This window comes from Malania oleifera, chromosome 12 (genome assembly GCF_029873635.1).
Source record: "Malania oleifera isolate guangnan ecotype guangnan chromosome 12, ASM2987363v1, whole genome shotgun sequence".
Classification (NCBI taxonomy): domain Eukaryota; kingdom Viridiplantae; phylum Streptophyta; class Magnoliopsida; order Santalales; family Ximeniaceae; genus Malania; species Malania oleifera.
In genome coordinates, this window is record NC_080428.1 from 55,308,497 (window position 1) to 55,320,773 (window position 12,277).

General features: G+C 37.0%; 1 pseudogene; it reads left to right on the forward strand.

The window, feature by feature from the left end:
- The first annotated feature begins 2,482 nt into the window (after positions 1–2,482).
- LOC131145114 (trans-resveratrol di-O-methyltransferase-like) lies at positions 2,483–6,107 on the forward strand (annotated as a pseudogene).
- Positions 6,108–12,277: the final 6,170 nt, after the last annotated feature.

Genomic DNA, 12,277 nt, shown 5'->3' on the forward strand with positions numbered 1-12,277 from the left:
ATAGGTCTCGCCTACTGCCCGCACAACCCTATCATGAGGGTTTAAATTATGATTTTCAGTTATCTATTTAGGGAATTTTCTCAGTTATTATATTTATAACCAACTTTATAGAAACTGTAGACATACTTTTGAATATTAGAAGTATTATGAATAGAAAATTCAGAAAAACAGTTTATGTTAAGTAACATAGGTATAAGCTATACTGTACATTATCTATACGCGTTTTCTCAAATTCAGTTATTTATGGTATTTCTAGATCAAATTTTACAAATATGTAAATTCACTTGCCACATATTAGAAATAACATATTTCATCTTACTGAGTGTTGTCTCATCCCAGTGTTTTAACATTTTTCAGGTGATCTAGTTAGGCAAGTAGATTAGGCTTGCAGGTAGAGGGGATTACATTACTGCCCTGACTATAGGATGAGTATTATGGGTAGTCATTTTTTTAGTAGTTCCTGAGTTTAGATGAGGATATTTTAAAAATGGTTATGTATGTATATTTTGGGAAGAATTCTATCACTCTGGTATAACATATATTGTTATGGTTGTATGTATTCTGATTTCCGCTACTTAGGTAATTTATTGTGTCTCAGATTCCACGGGTCCTATCTGGGTCGTGATGATGGATTGATTTATATTACCAGGTATCAGAGAGGTGGAATTTTGCATTTAATATATAAAAAAAATGGCTTGAAAAATCCGATCGTTACACTAATGACGATGTAATGGAAACCAATACCGATGTAGATAAAGGGACAAAGAAGGTGGAGCAGGAAGCAGAATCCAATAACGTGCCTATGACGAAGAAGACCAAAGATAGGTGCCCTGAATTATCAGAAATTCCTATGGCTCAAGAAAAAGGGGATTATGTAATGAATGTACCGCATAAAGGATTGGAAAATAATGGGAATGTAGGTTCAATAGGGAGTGATGAAGAGGAGTGTGAGGAATTCGGGTGTGATGATGATGCGAGAGTTTCAAATGGTGAACCTATGTCTCAAGAGGAAGTGGATCATATGGATAGTATTAAACTGACTGAAGGTGTGAACCAAGGTTTGCATCAAGAGGAATTGGCCCAGGGTTATTCGTCCAAAAGGGAGGAAGGTGAAGTCTCAGTGTTGAAGGGCAAAGAAAAAATGAATGAGTCTGATACAGGGCAGAGATGGACTTTCGTAAACACCAAAACTAGAAAGGAAAAATCTGTGAGGAAATCTCAGAGGGTTCTCATCCGATCGTATAAATTAAATTTATCACTAATACAATTTTTTTTTTTGGAATATTAGAGGGTTGAGCAGGTCTAGAGGCAGGTTAAAGAAGCTAATTAATAAGTTTAATGTTGGTTTGTTTGCTATTTCAGAACCTTTCACGACTGAGGAGCGGATGGTAATGTTGGGTAATTTTCTGAATTATCACCATTTTATATCTAATGAAAATCAGGGCGGTAAATTGTGGCTGTTTTGGAAGGATATGAATGCCTTTGAGGTGATTGCAATCACAACTCAGATGATTTTCGGGTGGTTCTTCAATGACGGACATAGGATTTTGGTGAGTTTTGTTTATGCCAAATATTCTTATGTTGAAAGAAGAGAGTTATGGCGGCAACTGGAGGAGTGCCAATCAGATTTCTCTTGGTTGGTCCTAGGTTATTCTAATGTTATTCGAACAGATGTCGAAAGAATTGATGGAAATCCAAGACCACTTTTACCTATGATGGAGTGTAATGACTGCTTACATCATTGTGGTCTCTTTGATTTATCAAACATAGGCCCACGTATGTCATAGTGCAATGGCCATGAAGGGGTGGCTTGTAGTTGGGCTATGCTTGATCGAGTTCTTATTAATAATGGTTTTTCCAACCTATATGGTTAAGCTCAATTCAAATATCTGAGTTGGAAATCCTTAAATCATATTGCAAATGGTGGGAAGAGGTCCATTAGAAATTTGGTTCACACTTTGGAGATGTATGAGAAGTCGTTGGGTCAAAAAATCAGTAAGACAAAGTCAGTGTAATTCCTTTAAACACATCACTCTTGCTTGGTAACATGGTCTATTGAGAATCACGAGTTTCATGGAAGGTAAATTTCCAATTACGTATTTGGGTGCTCCTTTGGTTTCTAGAAAATTGATTGCCAGGACCTTGGAGCCTCTTGTGGAGAATATTAGAAAGAAAATTATAGGGTGGAAATCTAAGTTGCTCTCGCAAGGTGGAAGATTGAATTTATTAAGACATGTGTTGTCTAGTATGCCTATACATTTGATGTCTATTATTAATGTTTTGTAGTCATATATTCTCGCATTAACTCTTTTCTTGCTAATTTTTTATGGGGAAAGGTGGAAGGTAAAAGGAAGATTCATTGGCGCTCTTGGGGGAAAATTATTAAACCTACATCAGAAGGGGGTATGGGCTTGAGAGATCTTAAAGAAATTCAAAAATCTCTTCTCATAAAACTTGCTTTCAGATTGCTTACTTCTAACAATCTATGGGCAAGTTTTTTCTGAGCTAAATATTGTAGAAATGATCATTTATTGATTAGGAAGGGGAGACCTAATGACTATCAATTCTGGAGATCAATTATGGCCATTTCGGAAGTTGTGGATAATATTAAAATTTTGGTGAGAGGTGGAAACTTTTCTCTTTTTGTTTGATAGGTGATTGACATAAGGCCCGTTATCTGTGAGTGTTGAGGATATTTTAAATAAGAAGCTATGTATTAAGGATTGCTAGCTAAACAACATCTGAAACTCTGATTTATTACTAGAATTGGTTGGTGCCGATAAAACAATAGAAATTTTGCATAATGTGCTAGCTGGTAAAAATGGGCAAGATATATTCGTTTGGAAGCCTGCCCATGACAGCAATTTCTCTACAAAAATTGCATGGGAGGCAGTGAGGAGCAGAAGTGAGATTTTTGTGTGCAATGATTGGTTTTGACATTCTTTATTGCCCAAAAAAATCTCAATGTGTTTATGGAAAGCCTGGTTCAGATGCTTGGTAGTAGATGATAGAATTCAGGCCAAAGGAATATCAATGACATCGGCATGTGATTGCTGCATGTGGAGAAGTCAGGAAAACATTGATCATATTCTCTCTTTAGGAAAGGTGGCTTCAGCAGTTTGGCATCGAGCTAGTGTGGTGTTGGGGATTCCATTCCAGCGATTCCTTCCTTGAAAAAACAGAATTGCAAATTGGTTCCATTATGCTCGAAAATTGTCTATTAAAGGTATCTTAATTGGGTTGATTCCGTGTTTGATTACGTGGTGCTTCTGGGATCGAAGATGCAAAGTGAGAATGAAAAGAGTTTATCAGAGTGCGGATCAGATGTGGAGAAGTGTTCGATACTGAGTTAGTTCTATAGCTAAGAGCACAAATTCTTTTCAAAAATTGACGATGTCGGACATTAAGATTTTGAAAGAGTTTCAAATTAAGCATCAGGGAGTTTGTGCCAGGTCTGAAAAATTATTTCATTGGTTAAATCTCCAACAGGGTGGATAAAACTTAGTTGTGATGGGAGCTGTAGGGGCAATCCGGGTACTTTAGGAGGTGGAGGAATTATTCGAGACTGCCATAGTATGGCGAAAGCGGCTTTTTCGAGCTATTTTGGTAATGGTACGAATTCATTTGTGCAAACAACTTCATTATTTTAATGTGATTATTGAAAGTGACTCGCGAATTGTAGTTGAGTGGCTTCGGAAAGGTAGACGTGCTTTGTGGTATCTTTGGGATTTTTGGGAAGAGCTCATGGCAGAGCTAGAAGGAGTGAACTTCAAGGTGATACATCAATATAAAGAAGGTAATAGTGCGACTGATTTTCTTGTTAAAGAAGGAAAAATGAAAAATAATGTCATCTACAAAAAATAACATCTTTTACCACATTATCTGAAAGGTATACTTCGGATGGATAGATTGTGCCTTACTTCCTTTCGTCATTAGTTCAGTTTTCGAGTTTTGTTTGGTGTTTTTGATTTGTTTAATGTTTTGGGAGGGTTTTATTTTCTTTATCTGTATTCTTCCTTTTACTTGTTTTGTAACCACGATATTTGTCTGTCAAAAGTGAGACAATTTCAATAAATAAAAGGAGGTGCCACCTTCTTTTAGGCAAACAAAAAAAAAAAAAGAAAAAAAAATCTAAACAGATTTTTTGTTTCTTTTGTTTAACTCAACCTCTCGATTTTTATTTGGTTGGTTTAGATTTTTTGATTTTTTGATTTTAATTTATTTTATTATTTTTGTTTTTGCTTGGCTGGACTTGCTTCAACAAAATATTACGTTTATCAAGGTAGAAGACAATCCAACGGCTGTACTGTTCTCAGTTAAAAAATCTAATAAGATACTTCTTGTCGTTGGCCCTAAAAACTATAATTTCTGGTATAGAATCCATTTGTCAAGGTAGAAGGCAATCAAACAGCTGTACTGTTCTCAGTTCCTTATGTGGAGATTCAATGTCGGCAATTTAATTTTGCTTTTTCCTGTTTCACTCAGTCCATAGCCGTTTCTGCATACATGACAATCATATAATTGATTTCTTTTCCTTTTATCTTTTAGAAATTATATTACAGCATCCATTTCTTCTCTACAACATAGTTTCCACTGAAGAATTAGGTTAAGAACTGCAAAATACATGGATCTAACTCAGGGCCAGGGAACAAGTGAGTTGTTTCAAGCCCAATCTCACATATATAATCATGTTTCTAAGTTAGGCATACCTGACATAATCCACAACCATAATCATCCCATGACTCTCTCTGAGTTGGTCTCTGCGCTTAAAATCCCCTTGGAATAAGGCTTTTACGTTGACCGGCTCATGCGCATACTGGAGCACTCTGGCTTCTTTGCTAGAACAAGTATGAATGAAAATCAAGAAGGGTATATTCTCACACCATCTGCTAAGCTCCTCCTCAAAGATGCAGTCCTCAACTTGTCAGCTTTTGTTCTGGCCATGATTGATCCTGTCATCTTAATCCCATGGAATTTCTTCGGAGATTGGTTCCCAGGAAATGAACCATCAGCATTTAACACCGCACATGGAATGGGGTTGTGGGAATAACCAAAACCCTGAATTTAACAAGGTTTTCAATGAAGCAATGGCTAGCGATTCTAGATTGATGAACATAGCCATCAGAGATTGTAGACATGTTTTTGAGGGCTTGGGTTCACTTGTTGATGCAGGGGGTGGCTCTGGAATTGTTGCAAGGATAATTTCTGAGGCCTTTCCGCACTTGAAGTGCAGAGTGTTAGACCTCCCACATCTTGTTGCCGACTTACCAGCAACCATGAACTTGAAATATGTTGCAGGTGATATGTTTCAGTCTATTCCTTCTGCAGATGCCATTTTATTGAAGGTATGCATTTTTTTTTTTCCTTTTCTTGAACGCCGATCTAGTTACCTCAAGATGCGCAGGAGTGAGAACCAAAATTTTATTTTGGTCGGTAGCTCGGGTAAATTTTACACCAATGATAAGATATGCGTGCGGGCACACACATGCACATTTTTTAAGTCAGCTTGCCATCCGTAATGTCACTAAAGTGCACACGAAAGAACAGATTTGTGACAAACTAGGAAAAATTATAAGAGTTTATGTAGTTGCAGCTAATGTACATTTTAGAACAAGGAAAAGGAAATGTGATATTTACAATTAGATCTCTGATGGAAGGAGTAAATTGGCAGCATGCTTTGCATGACTGGAGTGATGGAGATTGCGTGGATATACTGAAGAGATGCAAAGAAGCTATTCCAAGCAAAGATAATGGAGGAAAGGTGATTATCATAGACATGGTGATAGATGCCGAGAATGATGAACATGAATTAGCTGAAACAAAACTCCAGTTTGATACGTTGATGATGGTTTTGTCCACTAGAAAGGAGCGAAATGAGAAAGAATGGGAACGTCTCTTCTTGGAGCCAAGTTTCAGTCGCAACAAAATATCTCTAACACCCATATTTGGTTTATGGTCTTTGATTGAGGTGTATCCATAGAGAATTTAATTTGTAACATGAGCTTGATTATGCTGTTAAAAGAACTGTTTTGATGTATTTTTCGCCCAATTATGATGCTTGCATACTTGAACTATTGTTGGAATTATCTTTTATTTCAATGCAGAAGTGGATGAAGGAAGCAATGGCTTTGAAGGGTTACCGTTCATATTTGCTCTTATTTTCTTTTGCAAATTAAATGCCTCACCTTTTCTACTACCAAAATCACTAATGCTATCTAAGCTTCTACAATGACGTGTAAAATGAGATTTACTTTTCCATTTAGTTTCTCAAAGCACTAAACCGTTGGCAGTGAAGAATGAAAAAGAGAAACAAGCTAAAAGGAGCACTTCTTTGAATAAACATTAAGCTGTTATGAAAAATATGTATTTTTTTTTCTTAAAAAGAAGGGCGGCACCTTCATTTACTTATTGATAAAATCTCACTTTTAGCGGAGGAATACCGTGGTTACGAGATAATCAAAGAGAGAAATAAAAGACAAAACTTTAAAGGTCTCCCAAATAATAACACCAACATCTAGCCAAAACACGAATACACGTCAAATCATAAACAAAATAAAATAAGAACTTACAAAACAAATATCACGCAACAAACCAAACAAAAGATAAACAACATAAAGCATAGACCAAAACTAATAAGAAATCAGTTAAACATACCTCATATAAGTCATACTCATCTTCTCCAATTTATACAACCCATTGATAACTCTAGGGAGTTGACTGCTATTTGTAAACAACCTATTCCTCCTCCTAAAACCTTGATGAGTCAAGACATCTGCCACTTTATTTCCTTCTCTATACCTATGCTTTATCGAAAAGTCTACTTCCTCCAATAAACCAATCAGCTACTCCCAAAAATCCCATAAATACCACAAGGAGCACCTACTTGATTTTATCCAATTTACAACAATCTTCGAATCATATTCAATATCAATACTAGTGTGGCCCAAATGTTTGCAAATCTTTATTTCGTCCAACACAGCTCTCAATTCAGCTTCATTATTTGAACAAGAACCAAAATATTTTGAAAAACCAAACAAAAAAAACCTGTATGGTCTCTAAAAATGTCACCACCACCCGCCGGCCCTAGGTTCCCCAAACTGCTCCCGTCCAAATTTAGTTTCAACCTCCCTTGCCCCGGCTTTAGCGATCTCACACATTGCATAATTTTAATTCTTTTATTCACAATTTGCACTTCCAGATTCTGCAATATCTGAAAATCAGCATCCTTTAATTGAGTCAATCCTGTCATGTTCCTGCTTAAAACCCCCACCCAATACTTAATGGACAGCCACACATCTGTACTATTCTCTAATTTTTCCTCCATTCTAGCCACATATCTCCTTCTTCACAACCTCCAAACTACTAAACAAGGAATCAAACCCATCAATGATCCCAATTAAGAAAATCTGGAAGTCCTATTCAACCATATTTGGACTCTTTCTTTCCAACTTTGTTGTCAAAGGAAAGGAATACCAATCTCCACCGAAACCTTCCTTCAAACCTCAGAAGCAAGGTCTCCTTTATTTAACACATGCTCCATATCTTCTGGCTGCCTCATCTCACAACAATTACACGCTGAAGCAAGTGAAACCCCCACCCTTCTCACCTTTTCATCAACACTTAAGCACTCAAAAGCGGCCTTCCACATGTAGATAACAATTTTCTTCGGTAACCATTTATTCCAAACCCACTTTGCCCACTCAAACTTTGGAGCTCTAACTCTAATAACATCCCATGCGGACTTTGTATTAAAGCAACCATTCTTTTTCGGGAGCTATAACAGAATGTTCGAAGAGTTTCTAAGATTTCCCACCTTTTCCATCACTTCTTCCGCTTTATCATACCTCAGAATCCTCTGCAAATTTTCCACATCCCACGCATTATTGATAACCAACTCTTTTAATCTGATATGTGAATGTGCACCATTTGCACACTCTGCAAACAAAGGTCCCGAATCTTGAAACTTATCATACCACAAATTTATATCTATTTCTCTAATTTTTCACTTAGATTTACTTAATAGATCAAACATACCTTGCAGAACTTTCCTTCAAAAGGAAGAATCTGATCCATGAGGTCTGCAAAGAGCAATATGTCATCCTTTCACATATTTAGCTCTAAAAAATCAAGCATATAAAGAATTTTGAGTTAATAAATGCCAACCAAACTTCATGAACAAAGACATACTTGACAATACATGTCTCAACAAAACTAGACGACCTCCTTGAGACAAAAGTCTACTTTTTCAGCCCTCAACTCTCTTACTTATTTTTGAATTAAAGGGTCAAAATGACAGCCCTTCAATTTACCATCCAATATCGGCACACCCAAATACGTAAAAGGAAATTTACCTTCACTAAAACCAGTTTATTGAACAATTTCTCCCTTCCTTAGAACACCCAACTTCTTTGAGAAAAAAATAGCTGATTTATCTTTATTCACCCTTTGGCTAGTCCAGTTTTCATACTCCTTAATCACCTCCATTATCTGTCTAGCAAATTTTTTTCCAGCATTAGCAAATATAACAACATCATCGACATACATTAAATGTGATATAATAGGTGCACCACACAGATGTGCAAATGGTAAAATTCGATTCTTAGACAGGTTTTTTTTTTTTTTTTTTAACTAATTTAGAAAAAAATTCTTCCATGATGATGAAAATATACAGCGACAATGGATCCCCTTGCCTTAAGCCCCTTTTTGACTTGAAGAAACCTCTATACGTGCCATGCATCATGACAGAAAACTAAGGAGTAGAAATACAATTCCGAATCAACTTACAAAACCAGTCTGAAAAACCAAGAACATGGAAAATCTGATCTAACACCTGCCACTCCGCTCGATCATACGCTTTGCTCATATCAAGCTTTAGCATTATATTACCTTCTCTCACCCACCTATGTAATAATTTTGTCATCTCTTGAGCAAGCGTTATATTTTCAAAAATACTCCTCTCTTTCACAAAAGCACCTTGTTCTAAAGATATTAAATCACCCATCAACAATGAAAGCTTACCAACAAGTATTTTGGAGAAAATTTTATAGATTACGTTACAAAGGCTTATCGGCCAAAATTTATCAAAAGATTGAGGATCGTTTACTTTAGGAATAAGCACTATGTAAGAGGAACAAAAATACCGAGGCAACATATCACCTCTGAATAATTCTCTTACTGCATCCATCACATCATTTTTAATAATCCTCCAACAGGTAATATAGAAAGAAGACCGAAACTCATCCGGTCTCGGGCTACTATTCACAGAAATAGAAGAAATAGCCTCATAAACCTCCTCCTTAGTCGGTTCTTCCCTCAACCGACCTATAGACTCCTTAGAAACCACCGAATGGATAAGACCGTCCAGATTTGACCTTTGCACTGAACTATTTTGCCTCAAGAATTGCTAAAAATAATTCACAGCCTCATCATGGACCATTTGCAAATTTTCCAACACCGAACCATTAGGAAGCACCATTGAATTTACGCAAGAGTTACGCTTTTTTTGTGATATCACAGCATGAGAAAACCTTGAATTCTGCTCATCATCAATCAACCATTTCAACTTTGCTTGCTGTGCCAACCTAGCTTCTTTTATACCAAACCTCCAATTCAGCCTAAGAAATAAGGAACTCTTCTTTAACTAATTTTGAGTACTCTGTCTGTAGTAAATTCTTATATTTTTCCACCCTTTCCTCCAACTCTTGAATAAAACCACCAACACGCCCAAAAGTCTGTTTATTCCACACCCTAAGTTTTTGTTTTAGATCAATTTACCCGCCAATTTACACAATCCTGAATCCGCCACAATGTGTTCTCTCCAAGATGATTCAACCATTTCCAAAAAATCCCCATGCGACGTGCACAAGTTTTGAAACCTAAAAGGTGCTAGCACATACCTCTCCATACTCGCACACAGCTGTAAAAGGATAGGAGAATGATCTGAAGTATTTCTTTTCAACAACGATGTCTTAGATTCACCATATTTTATAAAAAAAACATTATTAATCAGCACCTTTTCCAATTTCGCCCAACTTCTCATCAGACCTTGTTGGCCGTTACACCATGAAAATTGACTTCCTTCGAATTTGAGGTCCAATAAACCACATCCATTAATACAACCATTGAATTTAGCCATAGACGAACCCAAGCGAGGTCTACCTCCTACCCTTTCCTCATTTGACCGAATTACATTAAAATCCCCCTAACAACCCAAGCCACATAAAAAATTGACAGCCCCTGAAGCTGTTCTCATAAATCTCTTCTCTTAATATGATAACATTTAACATATACAAAAGTAAGAAGCAAAGAGCCTCTATCATTTGTTAACAAAACTGTCACACATTGATTAGAGGCACCCACCCAATCCACTTGAACATCATCTTTCCAGAATAGCCAAATCTTCCCACCTTCCTCAACATTAGAGCAAAAGTTAGTAAATTGCAAATACACCGCCCACCTTCTTATCTTTTCTATATCTCGAAAAGGTTCCAAAATTGCCAAAATTGGAACTTTCTGATCTTTCACAATTTGTTTCAATCTTCTCTTTGATATACCCAACCCTTTTAAATTCCAAAACATAATTTTGTCCATCATAAGTTCAACTTTTGAGGTACTGCCTTAGCCCTCTTAGACTTTCTCACTTGACACCAACATCTTTATTTCTTCCTTCCGACTCACCCATTGTCACATTACCTGGATCAGAGTGATATTCTTTTTTAGTATTAATGCAAACCTCCATATCTCCCTCAAACAACACATCATAATTATTCCTACACCCTACGCCCTCCACATCCCCCTCTCTCTCTCATCCACCTCCTCCACCAAAATCACCTCCCCATCCTTGTCCTTTTCATCTTTTCCCCTCTCTCCTTCATACACAACTCCAATTTCCTGGGCAGACCTAGAACAACCTCCCAGTTCTACCTACACCCCTACCACCTCTGACTTTGGTCTTGACAACGATTGACTTTCTCTCCACTATTTTCCCCAACCAAATTAACTTCATCCACTTTTTGAGTGTCCACATTATTAACCTCATTCACAATTTTATTTATTTTTCTCAATCCCATTCAACAGACCACTCACGTTTCCATCCTTCTTCTCCTCCACCCTCTGATTTCGAATCTTCAAAATAGGACCTTCCTTTTCAACTATCATATTCTTTTTTCTACCCACTTCTTTCCAAACCATCTTATCTCCCTCCTTCCTCATACCTACCTTCCTTTTATCCTTAAGCTTAACTTCAAATCGGCATAGTACTTCAGTGTGACCTTATCTACAACATTTATTACAATAGAAACCTCTCTTCTCATAAATTACCCTTTGTCAATTTTGCTTTTGTCCTACCACCAACGAAAAATCCTCCACAGGATCTTTCTGCAAGTCCACTTCAATACATAATCTTGCACCAGTGGTTCGTGTTTTATATAATGTGGCATTATCCTTCCCCAGGAATCTACCAAACTTAGTGGCCAAAGTCTGCAAACAGTCCATTCTATATAAATGTAAAGGCAAACATGGTAGGGAAATCCACTGAGGTGCGATCGATGGCTTCTTGTTTACATCAAAATTCAAAAACCAGTTAAAAAGCCAAAATTGGCACCCTGCCACCCATCTCCTTCTCGTGCCCATGCATGAACGTAATCCTTTTCGTTTACCAAATGCAACAGAACATGACAGTTGTCCATAAAACTTATCATTGGGACTTCAGAGAGACCCCAGGATTGGATATTATGCCTTCGCAGGACATCAATAGATGGCCTTGCAGAAAGAAATTTAAGAACCAATGTAAACTTCAAATCCTCATCTGCCTTTACCATCTCCACATCCAAGAAAACAAAACCTAATTCTCCATTAATTAGTTCCGGTTTCCTCAATGGGATTTTGAATTTTGAAGATGGAATTGGCCTCTTCAAGGCTTCCAAAAACGATTTTCCCCCAGCGAAACCTTCCCCCTTTTCGACCTTATTATCCCTCGAACCACTCCCCTTAACCCGTAAATTTGCGTCGACGCCTCCCCTCAACCCTCCAGTAATAGCTACCATAGACGGCGTGGTCATGTCTAACAACTATTCCATATTGAACACCAAAAAACAAAATAAAAAAAAAATAATAAAAAACCAAACCTGTGATAGACCTACGTCTTCCGTCACCGCCGATGCACAATAAAATAGTTCATTCCACACTTATTTGGTAAATACATAATTACGATTTCAAGAATACAGTTTAAAAGCAAGTCAAGGTGCGGCCATCTCCATACAATATACTCAACAATATA